The sequence below is a fragment of the Paramormyrops kingsleyae genome, chromosome 1, assembly GCF_048594095.1.
Source record: "Paramormyrops kingsleyae isolate MSU_618 chromosome 1, PKINGS_0.4, whole genome shotgun sequence".
Taxonomy (NCBI): domain Eukaryota; kingdom Metazoa; phylum Chordata; class Actinopteri; order Osteoglossiformes; family Mormyridae; genus Paramormyrops; species Paramormyrops kingsleyae.
Window position 1 is genome coordinate 72727535 of NC_132797.1, and position 13815 is coordinate 72741349.

The following is a 13815-nucleotide window of genomic DNA, read 5'->3' on the forward strand; positions in this document are numbered from 1 at the left end:
CACTTCAAATTGAAATGTTATGCATATTTTACAGTAAACATTCTGTAGCAACAATTTCTCATCACTACTATAGCTATACACGGCCATGTTTTAAATGTAAAAGTTTAAAAAACATATATTAAGGCTTTTCAAAATAATGCAAAGAGATTTTAGGATACGTTACTTTTCTCCTCAATGGGTTATCGGCAGGGAGCATAAGTTTGACCAGAGCTAGCACGAGCGACGCATTTATGAGCACTTAAAAGTGGATTCAGCCTAACGCACCTACGCCCATGTCCTCGTTTCAATGTGAAACGCAGTCGTTTACACGTTACATTAGTTACTAGCATATGTTTATCTCCAAAACGTGCGCAGGTTCTGCCATATGCGTTTACATTTTGCAGGTAATCTAACTAAAGCTATTTGAGCGATAAGTAAACATATGGGCGTTTCACGGCAAGGCTATCCCGCAAGCATCTCGGTGCATCTCGGAAATTCTACATAGGGTCCTGTATTGTGCTTCGGATTGGTTAGAGGTACCCCAGAGCCCGATTTTAGCAAATATTTAAAAAGATGGATTGAGACGATGGACGTTTTACGGCTCCCCACACTTTATAATGAGATCTAGACACTGGAAAAAGCCCGATATGTTAAAGGGGATGTAAGCTGCACTATGAGCTTAAAACCACCTACTGGGGCAAGCGACAGGGGGCGCTGAGCGGCTTCGCAAGGAGAGAAACAAGGTGGATCAAGGGAAAAATTAAAAATTAATTACCATGACAAACGTGAGGAATTACTGTATTATATTTGAAAAACAATTACTAACACCAAATTAGAAACCGGTGCCTGTAAAACAATTTTCTTAGGCAGTCTTAGTCGAGCCCTGGCAAATCATGTAAATGATTTTGGTCATATTTTACCAGAGGTGTAGGTTACTGGTCTGCGTGTTTCTCATTTTGACTCAATAAAAATAATGCAAGCTACATATAAAGATTTAAGATTGCTTCTAATAACAACCCAACCTAATAATTTAAAATTAGATATGTTACTTTTACATTTCAGTTCATAATTATTATTAATATAAAATGAGTTTATAGCGTTTGCTCGAAATGGCCTTCATATCAAGTAAGATATGTACATCAATTACACTCTGTAAAGCTAATAGGCCACAACGTTAAACGTGACTCTGAATACCCTAAACACAAAAGTATAATAATTACAGTGTAGCAAATAGTTCTATCTTTTTTTATAAATACATCGCAGATTATTCTTCCTCCCAAACGACAAATTTTATTTTCCTTGCGTCCTGGCGACATCTAGTGGCAATTTACAGAAACGACAGTCTGCAAACGTAAGTGGGCTGTATAAAATATATAATATATATATTTAAACAGAATTAATATGATGGGCGTTCACTACATATAAATAGTAAATCACGGTATCGGTATATTCATCTATATATTTTTGACAAAGTCGGTTAAATTTCAGCAGTTTTATAAGCAAACTTATAGGCCTATTCTACGGGTAACAGTCACACACAAGACACTTAATCCTAAGTAAAGAATGCATTACAGGTACTGTCTGAACATAATGCCCCCTCCCTCAAAGCCTTAAATAGTAGGTAAACATAGGACAAAGTTGTCCATCAAAAGTTGAATCGACATATTCGACTTACAAATAACCATTTCAACATGCTGTTGGGGATAAATAGCTAATAGCACTATTTTACCTGCATAGCACATTGTTTGGAGCTTAAATCCCCGAGTTCAAGACCCTCGCGGAAGGTCTTTCATCGCCGCAGTCCTATTCATTAGTTTCCCCTGGCGATTGTTTTAATCTACCCAGCCGCCCTTGATTATCTTAGCAGTTTTGATTTGTTAAAAATAACAGCAGCTAACTTTCTGCGCGGTTCTGATCCAAAAGAAACAAAGCGCGTACGGATGGAGCGGCACGGGCGTCTTGTGATCTTGCTTAATTGAAGCTTTGTGGCGCAGATCGAGTGGAGGCGCTTCAAAGACGCGTTTCGCCGGCCGCATTGTTTCATTAGGGGCCACTTTGGGCTTTGATGTTCGCCACTTGTGAGCCACCTGTGGCTTTGATATCGAAAGTCATAGGAAGACCCAGGGCCGGCACCGGGAGGCTTCAAGCCCGTTTCCATTCAGAGAGGCCAGACAACAAAAACGCTAAAATAATAATCATTTAAAAAAAGTATAAAAGCACTTTGAGCATTCATTTTCATATTCATGCCCGCCTTAATTCCCACAAGTGGCACCTTTCACAGAATTTGGCGCGTTTTAAATGATTATTTCTTCTAATACTTTCGTTTGAGGATGAGGATAAGGCAAGCTCTCTGAGCGTGGGCAGCCCCACTCAGCTCCTCCGCTTTGATACCGACCCAATGCGGGAGCCGGGGGTGGATCGCAGCATCGACCCGTGCGCTCATGTCCATTTCAGCGTCAAGCAAGGAAATAAAAAGTGCACAGGCAGGATTCCCAGCAGTAGGGGGACACGATACATATAGTTTATTAATGAATAACATGTGCGTTTGTAGGAGTAGCTTAATAAATCTAAATTTAAACTAAGTTTAAAATGAACCATTACAGAATAATTTCTTTTGGGACATCAAGGAATACAGGTGGTTGAGATTCAGTGATTCCAAAGTTAAGTCAAGTGGGCTTAATTGTTATACTATCCATAGTCAGCTATACCGTGTACGAAATAAAAGTGGCCGTATTCTTCAAATGACAAACAGGTGTTATGCCGAAAAACGCATCCCTGCCTTAGAATGCATGCCGGTGTTCCGACGAGTTGAGCTGTTAAGGGTTTTTTGGGGGTTAGGGTTTTAGGGGTGTTTTGGGGGTTGGGGTTAGGGTTAGGGTTTTAGGGGGGTTTTGGGGGTTACGGTTTTAGGGGTTATTTGGGGATTAGGGTAAGGGTTAGGGCTATCGATTAGCACTACGGTAGCCTTACTCGACAAAGTAGCCTAGCTCAACTCGTTTCAGATCAGCGACCAATCGGTCATTTAGAGACAGGCATGCATTCTACGGCAGGGATGCCTTTTTCGGCATAACACCTGCAAAACGAAATCGAACATGTCGGTGAGAACAATTTGTGGCAATACTTACAACCACACTGCCACCTTAAGGCAAAATCATACTTCACTTTTCCGCGTGCGCTTTCAGTTGCGGACCAGGGGACGTGACGTAAATGTCGTCATCATGGGCTGGCTGCGGAGTGCGGACCGCTGCGGTCGGTGCGCGTGCAGCTAGACCCTGTTGCAGATCTTTACGTCTAGCGGAAGCGTTTCGCGTCGCCTGCGCATGTGCAAGATAATTGACTAGGTATATCCAGTAGGTGGTATGTATGAAAACTTTGTCGTTTAAATCTGTTCAACTCAAAACAGTAAATATAAATAGCTCTGGAAACCTCTTCTCATCTATATTTGTTCAAGATTAATGATCTATTACAATCTAGCCCCTAAGACATGGTTGTCAAACTGCAGTCCTGGAGGGCCGTAGCCCTGTGTATCTTAGTTCTTTCCCTGTTCCACCACAAATGATTCAGCTCAACAGCTATGTGGTAATTAAATTAAATCAGGTGTTTTAAACGAGGGGAAACCCAAAAATGAGCATGGCTCTGGGCCCCCAGGACTACAGTTTGACACCTGTGCCCTAAGAGGTCAGGGTGAGAAAATATTTTTTGAAGTAGTTTTACGTTCCCTCGCAATACTATAACGATCCCTCGCGATAGTTTTCCGTTAGTAATAATAATTGTACTGTGTCCGTTTAAAGTACAAAACGTAGAATTAAGTGACTGATAAGTATAAACCTAAACGATACAGACATATGTCCAGTTAAGTTTGCTGTAAACATTAAATTATGGGGGAGAATGCACACCATGTAACTTTCATATACTGTATGTGTACGTATTCATTAATAATGGCACCGTGTCAATTCACCACCAGTAACTGTAAATAAGACAGCTGGGCTATTGAACGCGAAGTGCCTACACGAACATAATTTAGGTTTATCCTTTCCGTCACGTTGCAGCAAATAGCAAGTGAGCAAGTGTAGTGGGATCGCAAAACTATTTCAAGAAACGTCATAAAAGGGGCGTGTTTCCGACGGGAAGTGACGTTTATCGTGACGTTTTCATCCGAGTTCCGAGTTGGAGAGAAATAATCGAACGCACCATATGAACTAGAACGATGTCACGCTACAACTATAGAGGGCATATGTTTTGTATGTAGTTGACACACATACAGAGAGCAAATAGACATACTGTGGTGAGAGTCATTTTAATAAAAGGAGATGACACCTTATTTTAAATGGAACTTGCTCTCTTTATTAACAGGCACTATTGGCTAAATACTAGATGGGCAGATATTACCCAGTGTTGCACAAATACACTTATTAATTTACAGTATTTAAAGTGTCTGCATTGCAAAGCATCCCAATAACTGCATAATTAGTCCTGCTGACTATTGATGGCCAAATGAAGCTTCATGAACCATTTGCTGTATTTTTTTACCCCACTAGATGGTGCTCTTGGTTTGCTTTGGGACATGCTTCAGCTCTTTTTGAAGAGAGCACCATCTAGTGGGGTCAGAAAATATAGCAAGTGGTTCATGAAGCTTCATTTGGCCATGGCTACTGCTGACCAATCCCACAGTGTCTCATTTATGGGTGACTTAGAACTGTATAGGCAGTGCACTGAAATAGTGATCACTGCAGTGATTACGTGTCATACAACATCATGTTTGCAAAACAACATAGATTCTGTTGATTTCGTCAGAAGTATACAGCCAACTTAATGTTCCCCCAGCCAAAGGCTCTGCTAGAGAATTTAGCCCTCATGAAATCCTGTCATAATGGCACCCCAACCCAGACCAATCTAATTATGTTCCAAATTTTTGGGGGCCCTTAATATTGTCTTAAATTCTCCCTTTATGGTGTCCCTGCCCCCCAGCACCACAATGCAACATATTTCTGTCTGTGACCCATGATTCAAACATGCAGTACACTTAGTCCAATCTACAGGTTTATGGTGACCTTCTTCAGCCAATAAGAGAAGAGGCTTTTGATCACATGATCATGCAAGCTCTATGTAATGCTTTTTGGACTGATGCCTATATGTGTGTCTGTTTTATGTTTCCATTCATTCAGACCTAACGTTAGCAGGGTTCATTTCAGCGATATCAAACAAACGGTAGAAATTGTCTCCAGAGATAAATGTATTATTACTGTAAAAAGCCTTTCTTTCTTTTGTGCCTGTGAATGTAGATTACCTTTGGCACAAAATCGACATCTGCCTGATTTGTCTGAATAGTCAGAGGCCCCTATTTCACACTACCGCTCAGTTTTTTTCAGTGGTTCTGTGGAATAAATGGAGAAAATGGACATTAGGGGCCGAGGAAGGCTTTAAATAAAGTGTTAATCAATAGGAGCATTTCAACTGCTTGGACACATAAAGCCACTGATGGATGGTGCCTTTCAGGCGGGCAGGTCAGTCTGGAGGCAACGGCACCATCAGGGGTGATCTCAGCCGTCCGGGTGATTCTGCATCTTGTGTGTCGTTGCAGCACAATTTACCCACTGACTGACATGTCTCACCAAGGCTATTCCAGTTTGGTGATGTCACACCTTACTCTTTTTCATACGGGACACAAGAACAGTGTGGGAGGTGGAATGGGTGTAGCCAGAAGGAAAAGAACAGCTCCCCATTGGTCAAGGATTGGGAGGTCACCACCCTCCATATCAGAATGCTGCCATTTGATTGGACAGAGGAGGGATGGGATGGGGTTTCACTCCACTGATTTCAGAGTAACATGGTCCCTCAGAGCGCTGAGCCTTGTCTATGACCCACCTCCCCCATTCTTCATATCACCTAGACTTGCTCCGTTTATTACAGGCTGAGCAGCTGCAGCAGCCCTGGGGCAGCTCTCATCCCCAGGGCCGGCAGCATTTACCATCTCAGCTGCCAGCACCCATGGGACGGCGACACCAGGGCTATTGGACACAGAGCCTTAGCCTGCCCTGAAACGTACACTGTGCTACCCTGGGAATCTGAAAGCTCAGCTGTGCGGTGATCACAGGGAATAAGAGCATCCTGCTTCACCTTCAGCATGAACAGCCCAAGTCACCTGTATATTAAGGTCCCCCGTCACCCTGGACAGGATAACTGATTAGAAGATGGATGGATGGATGGATAGATGGATGGATAAATGTATGGGTTTCCCTAAATTATTCAAATTCAGTGTTTTTCCTACACCAGGTTAAATATAAATATTTAAATGTAACACAAATAATTAGTAAAAAAAAATACTAACAATGATATATTTCTCAGAATAGTTACATTATTAATAAACTAAGGAGTAGCATTAATGTAACATACAAGGACAGAGACTGTAAATAGATACGTGTTCGCTAAAGCGCCGTAAAGCCGCATCAGAATATGTATTTTGTTATTCCATCCATCCATCTTCGTGGTTTGGGTCACAGTTTGGGGGGGCCTCTTGCTGGGATGCCAGGTGTCCACTTAATATTTGTATTTAATACAAAGTCTATGTACATTACATTACTTACACCTGAATTTCGAGCAGAGAATTCAGCTGCACCTGCGAGGATGCACGCCCATTTGCACAGAAACTTAAAGCATTTCGAAACTGAGACAGTCTTGAAAAGTCCTCTTTTATGTATAAGAATTCCGTATTTTTAAAAAATAATAATTTAAAGCATTTATCGTGACGGAATGCCACTGACGGTGATAGCATGCTGTCGGGGGGCGTGATTCCATGCAGCGAATCATCAAACCAATTTGCAGGAATTGAGAAGCACTGAAAATGCTATTACGCCCCAACACGGCACATTTCTCCATGCGAACCTCGTGTCTCCTTTTCAATTTGCAGACGTGACGTTTTCTATTTCCTTCTCCGGCAAGATGCCGCATGACACAGAAGACGCGACCTCGCGGGGGCGGTGACACGGTGATACGACGGTGCGACCCACAAACATCTGGCCACCAACACAAACACCTCCCGCAAAACCCTCGGAGCCGTAAACCGTCTCGCCAAAACTGCAGCAGAGATATGAATAACTGCTGAGCCTTAAGATGCGCTTTGTTTTTCTTCATCGGACGTGGAAATAAATTTTAAACAGATGGATCAGTTTTAAAACCTGTTTCCCGTGTAAGTCATTCTACGTAAATGAATATGCACGATTGAATGCTCTATAACAAATGGTACCACAGATATGAGAACGACTTGTGGTTTTCCTGCTTTTTATACGGGAAGCCTTGCTGGCAACTTCTGGCGAATCGTGTTCTCCCTCTCCGACAAAACGTTAAATACACATTGATATCTTACAGTATAATCCCAATCGCCACTGTTATTTATCCAGGACTGCCACTTTGTCCTTCTGTAAATATTGCTTTTATATTTTAATAAATACACTTGAATCTGCCAGTGTATCGCTGCCCCTACTGCACCCATGACTGTATGTTGTTGTTCACTAGCCCGTCATTACTGTTTATGGTTCTTCACCATTGTATGTCAAGTTTAAGTCTGCAGGGAGATATGCAAGCAAGTATTTCATTGTCCCTGTACGAATGACAATAAAGATTTCGCAGCGCTGAATGTTTCCCATCTGCAGAGGCGCAGAGAGTCCAGCCACCGTGTCCCGTCACCGTGAATAAGCCGTCATCCCCTTGTCAGGCATTTGCAGGTGCAGGCAGAGCCGGCTAACGAGTGTCAGGTAGTCATAGACTTCTTGGGCCAAGTGGAAAATAATTATACCCCCCGCCTCGTTGCTGTGCCATTTACCTCTCTCCCTGTGGCCCCTGCATTGAGCTGTAGCTGGCAGCAGGGCGGCGACGGCGACAGGCCCACCGCCCGTCTTCGGTGATGCCAGCGCTACGGGAGGTTGGCAAGCGGATTATCTGGCATCAGGCCACCGCTGCTGGAAAGGAGACGTGCGTGGACCACAGAACGCATCTGAACGGGGGTGGTGGGGTGTAATTTCAGGGCAGGGGAGGGGGGGAAAACTGGGGATATTAACGATGTATGACCACAGAACACTTATTTACTCCAATACATCCACACATCTGCGTACACCATGAACACGCACGCATGGAAAAGCACACACATCTCTAGCCTCACCTAAAAAAAAACACATTTTTGTCTAAAAGTGGGGGATGGTGTGTCGTTCAGTGGGTTAGGACCCTGTGCCTGTGATTGCCTGTGATCAGAAGGCTGTTGGTTTGAATCCCATTGGACACTTGAGCTTGGTCCTTAACCCCCAATTGTTCCAGAGACTGTCTGTCCTTGGTTAAAAAAATGTACATTGTTTTGGATAAAAGCATCTGCTAATGAATATAATGTAAAATAAGTTTAACAGGGTTTTAATAGTTTTATGGGTTTTCATTAAATCTGCTTGTGGGTAATTTCTTTTGATTCTTAATCGTGCTCCTAAAGCCCCCCCCCCCCCAGTTCCAGGGATCCATAGTCACATTTAACTTGGACGTGGGGAAACTCAGACCCAACAGCTGGGGGGGGAGCGCAGACCATTAACAGTCATTTTACCAGATTGGCAGATATTGATTATTAATATTGATGATTAATATTGATTACTGCCTCCTGCCTCCTTGACCCTCTATCTCAGGGAATGTACACATGTTAAGTGCTTTGCGTAAATACACAAGCACTGCTATTGGCTTACAGCCCGTGTCGTTAACCGGTATGCCATCTGCTGGCCTATGTTACACGCGCCTGGTGAGCCCGGTCCATTTCCATGGCAACGCGGGCAGGATACCGTAGCGACGACTGGGCGGGGAGGTGATCATGCAGGTGAATCACTCTCTCTCATCATGCCTTGATTGTATTCATGGTTATTCAGGCTTGTGGCAACATGCGATGTCTCCAATAAAAAGGAAGACCCCTCCCATAAGCTGAGGGGACAGGACCGGGGGGGGGGGGGGCAGGGGGCACCAGCTTCTTGGCTACCTCCCCTTGATTCCCCATGCTGGTCTTCATAGGTGAGCATTTAGGAATGAGGACTGTGAGCGTAATCACCCATTCAGCCCAATCGCAGCCCAAACAGACCTCCCACGAAGCTGGCTGTTTTCACAGGCTGTAATCATGTCTCAGAGCTCGTGATTGTGTCCTCATTCTCTATACATGCTGTAATTGGCAAGGATTTCCTTTCCAATTCCCTTTATCACTGATGTGAGGATAATGACGACCCCCACCCCCCATACAAACACACTCCGTTACGCTCATCCCTTCTGAGCCCCGCACAGACTGACGAGAGCACCCCCAAGTGACAAAGGGTAGTTAGTGTGAAACTCAAACAGTCCCAGGTGTGACATCTGTAGTAATGGCGACGATCATTCGACGTATATTAGGCTGTTGCAAACCCAAAATATCTATGGAGAGAACGTGCTACCTGTCATATGGAGCTGGATTCAGATTTGCAGCTGTTCTGGCAAATATTAGTACCTGAGAGCATGGGGTCCATTTTAGCGTCTTTCCCACTGGGAAGATGGTGTCTGCATTCTGCCCTGTCCAGCACCTTTAAACAGAGCGGCTGCTCGTCGGCCTGATCCATTCGATGCAGAGCTCGTTAGGTCAGGGATGATGTTGCCTCAGCGAGATCAGTACCAGCTCCAGGTGGCACACACACACACACACACACACACACACAGACCCGGCATGTTTGCCCAGAACAGCACATTCTCCCTGAAAGCCAGCACTCATGGTGCTGAACAGCGATGTCCCTGTTTAACCAGACAGTTTGTGAACCAGCTGGCCCACGACGACACCCATGCAGCCAGAACTGACAGCTCCCCTGACCTTCTCAACCTAGCTGAGGGGAGGAGCTATCTGTCTCACAAAACCTTCAGATGTTTACCACTTTCTCTCCAAGCTGACAGAGCAAGTGAGAGATAGGAAGAGAGAGAGAACTTCACCCATCTAGTAAATAAACCCAAAAGCGAAATAAAATAAAAAAAAACCAAGATCTGGTCTGAAATCCAGCTGGCAGCTTTCTCAACTGGGGGGGGATTATCCAATTCACTTAGCCACGGTGTTAATTTCACTTGCCAGGTCGAATTTCCCAGAATGCACTTGGGGGTTAGCTGTCTCTATGAAGCGCCGTGGCAACCATCTGAAATGGAGCGTCCTTTGATCATGGCAGCCATATCCACACCACAGAAGGACCTGCATGTTCAGGACCGAGCTGGAACATGTCTCAGACTTTCGGGCTGTCTCTATCCATCTGAAAAGTGACGGACACAAAGCCCAGCTTTGAAATCATACGGAGTTTTTCAAAACAACCACCATCATCCTCACTGTGGGATGCCAGAGCATCAGCTGAATGGCTAAACTGTGATCATGAGACGAAGGCAAAAAAAACGTTGGCAGAAAAAGTTCCCTTTGAGGTATTTTAACTTTCTGACTGATTAATTTTCACTGTAAAATCGGGTATTATTAGCACAAAAAAAATATTGAGTTTACAGTAGCTGAAGAAATGCTCAATAAACCAGTTAAACCCTGATTTAGACAAAACCTGGTTGAGAACTTACCAAAAAAACAATCACACTCTAAGGGCACGATAGAGACACCAGTGATCCTGAAGGTCTGCATGTTTCCCCTGTGATGGATGGATGGGCTTCCTGCCCAGGGTGCCCTCTGCCTCATACCCCGTGACGGACGGGCTTCCCGCCCAGGGTGCCCTCTGCCTCATACCCCGTGACGGACGGGCTTCCCGCCCATGGTGCCCTCTGCCTCATACCCCGTGACGGACGGGCTTCCCGCCCAGGGTGCCCTCTGCCTCATACCCCGTGACGGACGGGCTTCCCGCCCAGGGTGCCCTCTGCCTCATACCCCGTGACGGACGGGCTTCCCGCCCAGGGTGCCCTCTGCCTCATACCCCGTGACGGACGGGCTTCCCGCCCATGGTGCCCTCTGCCTCATACCCCGTGACGGACGGGCTTCCCGCCCAGGGTGCCCTCTGCCTCATACCCCGTGACGGACGGGCTTCCCGCCCAGGGTGCCCTCTGCCTCATACCCCGTGACGGACGGGCTTCCCGCCCAGGGTGCCCTCTGCCTCATACCCCGTGACGGACGGGCTTCCCGCCCAGGGTGCCCTCTGCCTCATACCCCGTGACGGACGGGCTTCCCGCCCAGGGTGCCCTCTGCCTCATACCCCGTGACGGACGGGCTTCCCGCCCAGGGTGCCCTCTGCCTCATACCCCGTGACGGACGGTCTTCCCGTCCTGGTTTACATTTGTTTATTTACTCTGCATGCAACAGGATTTGAACCAATGACCTTCTGCTCTGAACCACACACCACCACAGGATTTCCTTATGCTGGTTCCTCTTAGTTTATGCCCCATAGTTCTTGTATGATCCTGTGTTTGATATGCGTTTATGAAAAATGGATGTATGGATCATTTAACAGTATACGACGCAAGCTCTTACAACATGCCTGAAATATACTCCTGGATGTCTGACCCCCATCTAGCGGTGAAGGAATGTTTGCTGTGCTGTTTAGCGTCACATTTGTCCTTGCTCCCCTCCCCCGTCTGTGGCACACTGTCCTCTGACGTGGTGGGCATTGACGACCAGCGCCGGACAGACCACCCAGGTGCAAGAAGATGAGATGAATTGGAACTCGCAGCCTGAGGGGAGAACAATATAGCTCACGTTACCTATCAGTGTACGTTGATTGCAATGTTCAGATAGCAGACTGGCCCTGAAGTTGTGGTGCTTCAGTAACTGACACAGAGAATTAATTAAAATTAAAGTGTTTTTATGGACAGTACCATGGCCACAAAGTTGGGCCACAAACAATGGAAATTTTCAATGTTTGGTTTCAGTAGAATACCATTTGGTCTGACATCCATACTGTATGACACATTTTTAAAATACTGTATTACATTATAATAATCACTGTTTTTAAATAAGTCCACTACCCCAACATGGTGAGTTTTCTGATCACAGGAGCCCTGCTCTGTGGTAAAATAATTCCTTTTATCACACACTAACAGCTTTTTAAGGCAGCGGCAGTATAACCAACGCTGAGCGGATAGAGTGTTGGAGGTTCGAGCGAGGCCTTCCAAATCTCTGACAAAATGCAACTCTTCATAGCCAGCTTTCTCTGGAGTGTCGAGACGTGTGAAGATTCCCCCCCCCCCCTTGCCATGTTCCTATTTAACACCTTTTCTGACTTTTAACACTCGTTGGCCACGACGCTTAGCAGAGTCTCCGGCGAATACAGGGGATTGTGGCCCTCGTGAAAGTATCCCCCCCCCCCACACAACAAATCTGCAACCTGACTGCTTCTTTCGAAAATCCGGCGTGATTCCATAGGGTCTGGCGCCGGGCCACTTGACACGAGGAGGGAGGGACAAGAGACGAACAAAAAGCACATTTAAAGGAAAAGCGGGTTGCCAATCGTCAAGCCAGGTTAACGGAACAAACGCTTGTGAGGAATTACCCGGGGGGGGGGAGTAGGGATGGCTTCGCTGGAAGGTTCTTCTCACTTTCTCGCTGGGCGCGTGGGTGTGGAGCCGCAGTGTTTTAACAAGGTAAAACTAATCTCCATCACATAGGCCTTTCTGGGGAAAGCCCTTCTGGCAGGGAGTTTTTTTTTGGGGGGGGGGGGAGAGAAAGCCCATAAACCAACACCAGAACTAATACAGTTATGCAACTGCTCAGGCAAAGCCCAGGGGGGGCCGAGCAGGGACCCTGCAGGACACTCAGCCCGCCGCCGGTCACAGGCAGCCAAGGTCTGCAAGGTTGACCCCCCCCCATCCAACGGTGGCTCTGCCCCCCCCTCCCCCGCGCTCCGCTGCCCGGTTCACCGCTGAGCTGTTTGTTTAGGAATCTCGCCCTCACCCCCCAAAATTGTATTTCATCAACCGTGCTCACTATCAACACACAATTATCTGACTTAATCATGTGGAACCGCGCTAAATTCACCTGGGGCTCAGCGGCTAATGACATTGGCGTCTGGCAGGCTTTAGCGGGGCGGCCTGCACCTGCAGCAGCGACGGCGAGATTGCTCAAGAAAATTTGGTTTTCGTCCATCGCCCCATTCCCCCCCCCCCCGACCCCCCCCCCATGGCCATGGCCTCCTCTGTTTTCCGTCACCTTTTTTTTCTTTCTTCCCCTCTGTCCTACCACCCTCATCCCCCGCTCTCTTTCTCTCCTTTTCATTCGACGGCATATGGCAGATGAAAGGAACAGTGGCTGGGGGTCCGCAATCAAAAGAGAGGCACGTGTTGGCGGGACGGCGGGGGCGCGCCGGCGGGCGGGGCAGGCAGGGCAGGGCGGGGCGGGGCGAGCAGGGCGGGACGGCGGGGGCGCGCTGGCGGGCGGGGCAGGCAGGGCGGGGTGGGGCAGGGCGGGGCGGGCAAGGCGGGTAGGGCGGGCAGGCAGGGCGGGGCGGCGCTGTAGGATGGTGACGATGGCATCTCCATGCTCTCCACCCTTGTTCTCAGCCTGCTTGCCTCCCCAACCATAAAACCAGCCCAGTGCCCATAATCACTCACCAGTACGTCCCCCTAACAGGTTAAATGGTCTAGGACGATCCTGGGATGAGCTGAAAGACAGATGTGTCCCTCTCCAGGTCCACCACGCGTAATTCCCTGGCCAGCGATACCATATCTTCAACCAGGTACTCATCACCTGCCCCCCCACCCTCTTCCGGGCCCAAGTCGCCCCTTGAGACGCCGGACCTGCTCTCATCTAAACTGTACAATGCCTTCACTAACTGAACAAATGGGGCCCCTTTTAATATGAATCAGCAGTATAAGTGGAACATTTGAGCCATGTCA